Here is a 5,771-nt window from a genome sequence, read left to right as displayed (position 1 = left end):
TTTTGACAGTTGTCTTAATTTACAATATTACTTTTATTGCAAGTTTACTGTTTTGTCTGAAGGAACGTGTGTCCTGCCAGTCACAGCAGGATACATGTGAATGGTGGTGAAACTATGAATAACTGGGCCATTTGTTCTGCTGCTAATTTGAAGGACTGCAGTGAAACAATAGTAGCACAGATTATTTGAGAACTTGCGCACAGCAGAGGGCTCTCTTTCACCAAGGTAAACTGTAAAGCTACTGGTCAAAAATACAATGTACATGAATACAGTTTACTCAGTAACACTTACTGTATCATACTGTATCAGAAGTGGTGTGAATAGCTGCATCATCACCAACAGGTTAGACAAGTGTCAGCCTCAGCAGACTGATCATAAAAACTGAAGACTTTAGTGTTGAATGTGGTGATAAAAGAGGCTGTTAGCTGCTCAGGTTTCAGTGCTTGTTTGTGCAAGTATGAAAGCTTGTGGAGCTGACAGGCCAACAGTCAATACTAGACACATGTGATATGCGAGTCATGAGTGAACCGTTCGAAGCGAACGACTCTTTTTACTGACTCGGGAGTCACAAGTCCTCATCTCCATTAACTCGTTCACTGACTCGCCCCTCCTACCTGCTACTAGCTAGTGCGAACTGCAAAGACCAGGCGAGACTATGTGTCACTCACACTATTGCGCAACTCTTATATTAACTATTTGTGGAAATGTATCAAGGTGTTGCTCTGGATGCTGTTCTGATCAAAGATCTATAGTAATGACTTCCACACACAGTCATGGGAAAAGGAGCGGCTGTAAAACGGATCTTTTTTTTGCGTCACAAAACGCAAAATGGCTTGTTTCACTATCAGAATTTGATCCATTTGGTCCGATAACATTTGGGAAGTATGGAAGTATGATTAAATTATTTTATCCCATTCAAGTTAGCGGAGGGCTAAACCAGAAGCTAGCCGGCGGAAGTCTCTGGTGCGCATGCTCTATGGGCGCTGGGGCCGGTGGGGGATTCTTGGTGACTTGAAAACCTCTCCGCTCATACAAACTCGAGTCAGTAAGAAGAGTCGAACCTCCCATCTGCTCCCTTAAAGGTGCAATGTGTAATTCCTGGCCACGTTCTCCAAACAAATAGGGGGCAGCCTTTCACCTTGTGCAAGAATTGCATGATTTACTAAAGTACAGTTAGAGCGTAATAAACCTTGCAATGTCCACAAAAATGTATAGTGAACTTTCCAAACTTCCAATCTTGCCTCATCTCATAACAGTAATGCCAAGTGGTTACGAGATGGTGAACCATTTTTATTGGTCGGTCTACTCCTTGGTCCATACAATCTCAATTTACAGTCGACAATTATAAAAACGTTTTTTAAAAACTACTAACTAACAGCAGGGCAAGAATACGCAAAATTCGACCAAACTGCTGAAACTCAGTTGGTCAAAATAACATTGCTATCTTATAATTCACGTGTGGTGTCGGCCTATATTATTAATTTATTAATATTAACACTACAATTACATTTCTGCTATTTTAAAAATTCTAGGTGGTATTTGCATTGTGCCTCCCTCTTGGGGCAGCTCTACTTTTTCGTCCTCTCGTGTTGGACTGAGGGCAGACTGGACGCTACGGTGACTCACAATTGCCTCTCGAGGCACAAGTGGAATCACAACACAGGATGGGCCGCGGCTAGCTGGTTAGCGTGCTCATTTCAGTAGAAATCTCTGCAACATAATACATAGACGTCTTCGACATAACGTCAGAACCGTTACTTCTTCACATTTTGTTGATTGTTAGTTAATTTTTAAAAAAAACTAAAATTCTGGCCATATCTTGCACATTGAACCTTTTATATCTGTGTATCATTTAAAACTTTTAAAGTCCCTGAAAACTTATTTTGTCAGCTAGCTTCTAACTATGAGTGATGGGATCCTTCATCAACACTATTTTCTGCCAAAGACAGAACAGTTTTGGTTCTTTCACAGTACAGATTCTGTATTTGGGGTTTTCTCTGCGCTCCTCTCACTGGATTGAAGTGGGCGGGACTTAGTTGCCAAAAGTTGATGTGTGTGCACCTATCAGGTTTTAGCAACATTTGAATCAGAATTTGATATCAGGTGGTGGGTTGTTTGGTCACTGTCAATCAAAGCTGATCAAATCACACCCACACAGTCCTGATGAAGCACATTAGCTGAGTGTTAAACTCTTAATAATACCTAGGGATGTTTTTAACTTCCATCGTTGCCCATCTAGTCATTAATACTGATTGTTATAGAGAAATACTTTTTGAAGCATATTTTTCAGGGCTTTAAATACTATTACGATACAATACCATAGTTTCAATACCCATACCAAAAGGATCTTTCTGATAACTTATTTTAACAAATATAAACACGTTTACTGGTCAGGGAGAGCCTGTGAAAAGAGTTGAAAACAATTGAACATCTCACTGAGCATCATTGGTCATGAAACGTGTTCATGAAGTTTACTATCCATATTCTTCTTTAAACTATATCCGTAAACTACATGAGTATCTACAGACGGTGCAATTAGAAGATGAAATCTTTGTGGTTTTAACAAAGGGATTCTTGACAACAGGTGCATGTAAGTGTGATTAGCACACAACTACTTTATGCAACTGACAAGCGCAAACAGAATATAGCCAACACAATACACTTCCCAATATCCATTGCTATTGACATGCCAAAAAAAAAGCTACACAAAGTTCACATTATGTAGGGAGTAGGGAGAAAACAAAACCAATTTGACTGAGCATCATCACGTCATCAAAATCTCAGTGCACTGCTGTACTGTCATATTATTGTCATTTTCTTTAAATTCAACAGTATTTTGTTCAGGTATTTGTTTAGGTATTGTGCATATGAAAATATATTTGTTTTTTACAATCTGTGGAGGGGGTGTGGCAAACTTGTCCAGTGGAAGGAAATTATGAAAAATCATGTGTCCTCTTGGACATCATGCATCAGTCGTTATACTGAGCAGCACATGATAGAAAGGTCTTCATGACAGTGAAGTTAACTGAAAGTGAAAACACTGACAACAGTGATGATGAATGTCAGCCAGAAAAACAAGGAACAGCAAGCTCTGAACCGTCTTATTTCAGTAGTGACAACTGAGCGGAGGATGTAGAGGATGGTGAGGATGGTGAGGATGAGCCACCTGATATGGCCTCACCCTGTTCTGGTCAGTCCTCACCAGAGTCGGACCAGTTTTATTATTTTTGGCAAACAACAAAACTGCCAGTTTTGCTTCATGCAGTAGATGATCAGCTTCATTAAAGCTGTACAATGACATTGGACGAATAGATCTCATGGATCATTGTGTCGCAATGTATCCCCATAAATATAAAAATGAACAGTGACACATGAGAGTATTCTTTCACTTTCTGGATGTGAATGCCTCTTAACAGCATTTATTTCTCTTCTTTTGTAAATGTATTTTGATGTAGTGAAAAGAAAAAGCAAAGTAAAGAATCCAAAAGAAACAGTGTCCTCACAGTTCAACATACTATGGGCCATGGTTGTGTGGTTGTTTTTTCTATGGCCCAGAGCAGTATGTGTTAAAAATATGTTAAGCATTAATAATAAACATATTTCATGTAGCCTTATTATTACATTACTTAAAATTGAACACACAAATGCATGCTGTTCACCAGAGTGGACACATCAGTAACACGTATGTAAATAAAGAGTAAAATATTATTTTTCATGCCTAAAGAACAGTGAACACACATAGAAAATAAATTCCTGACTCGGATAATAATTCATGCATGAAAGGATTAAAGACACCCAAGTCTTAAATGAGTCTTTCTGAAACCAGCAGACACTACGATTTCCTAAAGCTTTAACATTGGGTTCACAGCTGACAGAACTTCTACTGGTACGTACACAATGTCTGGTGACCAGAGTGAGTGTTTCTCTCGTTGATGTTGCATTTGCGGGTAGTCTTGTCGAGCAGGGAGCACATCAGTGACGACAGGGCAGCAGAGCTCACAGTGTGCCACAGAGAAACAGCTTGCACTCCTCGAGATACCGGCTGACCTGGACTCCCTTATCTCTCTCGTGATTAAGATTGATAAACAACGTTTGGAAAGAGAAAAGGAGAGGTCCAGACGTGGCGTGTCCCCTCTGTTCCACAAGATGCTTCTGGTCTTCAGCCAGTATCCCCTCTTCCCCTTCCTTCCCCCTTAATGGACTTTGATCTTGCCAAAAGACCTGGAGCCTGGATTTCCTTCCCCTGTCCAAACCTTTGGAGGCAAGCGGTTTGGACGGACAACTTCTCTGCAGGGTAACTCACCACACTCAACCTGTTCAGACTGTTTTTTCGGACAGTCACAGCTTCCATCTGTTTCAATCCCCTCAACACCCACTCATCCTAGGATTTCCCTGGTTAACCCATCATAACCCCCCACATAGACTGGTCTGCTGAGAGGGTAACTGCTTGGAGGGAGGAGTGTTTGTTTTCCACCTAACTCTAAACTGGTCTCGCCTCCTCCAACTGCAGTTTTTCCCTCTCCTCCAGCAGCCTCTGAGTCGTCGGACTCAGATTTTCCTGATCTCTCTCTAATGTGCCTTCCTGCTACCTTGATCTGAAAAAGGTTTTTAACAAGACCAAGACTACCTCGCTGAGGAATGCCTATTACCTGGTTAGAATAAGGGAGGGGATGAATGGAAAACTGCCTTTAACACACCCAGGGGGCATTACGAATACCTTGTAATGCTTTTTGGACTCACAAATGCTCCAGATGTCTTTCAGGCTCTCGCGAAGAGACCCACACTCAGCACGTCAGCCTTGTTCTCCAGCGCCTCCTCGACCACCAGCTCTTTGTTAAAGCTGAAAATTGTGAGTTTCACGTCTCCAGTGTTTCATTCCTAGGCTTCACGGTGTTTTCATTTAGATTTTTCCCTGTCCTACCACCCTGGGTCTAAGAATGTAAAGCCTGATGCTCTCTCCCACTTTTTTGACTCTTCCTCTAATTCTCCCTCCTTTTTGTATTGTGGGGGCTGTCACCTGGGACACTGAGGAGACATACAGACAGTCTGTGCCAAGCGTGTCTGTGCAGGATGACTGTCTCCCAAACTGGCTTGTTGGTTTGTTACCTCTTCTCTCCGCTCTCAGGTGATCCATTGTGCTCACACTTCTCTCCTTTCCTGTCATTCCGGCGTTGCTCGTCATCAAGCAGCGTTTCTGGTGGCAGTCCATGGAAAAAGAGGTGGGGGAGTACATCGCTGCCTGCCCGGTCTGTGCCCAGAACAAGGTTTCTCGCCCCCCCTTATTCCGGTCTCCTTCGGCCTCTTCCTGTTCCATCTCCACCCTGGTACGACATATCCATGAACTTTGTTACTGGCCTGCCTCCTTCCGAAGGTAATACCACCATACTAACTGTTGTTCTCTAAGTTGGTGCACCTCTACCCAAGTGTCAACTTGGGTAGAGGTGCACACTTCCATACTCTTCTACTGGTCTCTCCCCCTTTCAGTGCGCTTATGGTTATCAGCCACCACTGTTTCCTGCTCTCGAGGAGAGGTTAGTGTCCCTTTGGCTTGGGCCCTGGTTCACCGCTGCTGTCGCACCTGGACTCTGGCCTGGCAGATGCTCCTCAGAAGTTCAGCTCGCTACAAGAAGGTGGTGGATTGTTGACAGACTCCCACTCCCTCCTACCAGGTTGGCCAGAGAGTGTGGTTGCCCACCCAGGATCTCCCTTTCCAGGTGGAGTCTCATAAGTTGGCTCCCCGCTTTGTGGGTCCCTTTCCTGTGTCTAAGGTC

This window comes from Siniperca chuatsi, linkage group LG15 (assembly GCF_020085105.1).
Source record: "Siniperca chuatsi isolate FFG_IHB_CAS linkage group LG15, ASM2008510v1, whole genome shotgun sequence".
In the NCBI taxonomy this organism is placed as follows: Eukaryota; Metazoa; Chordata; class Actinopteri; order Centrarchiformes; family Sinipercidae; genus Siniperca; species Siniperca chuatsi.
The sequence above is the reverse complement of the archived record's forward strand: the minus strand, read 5'-3'. Positions refer to the sequence as shown.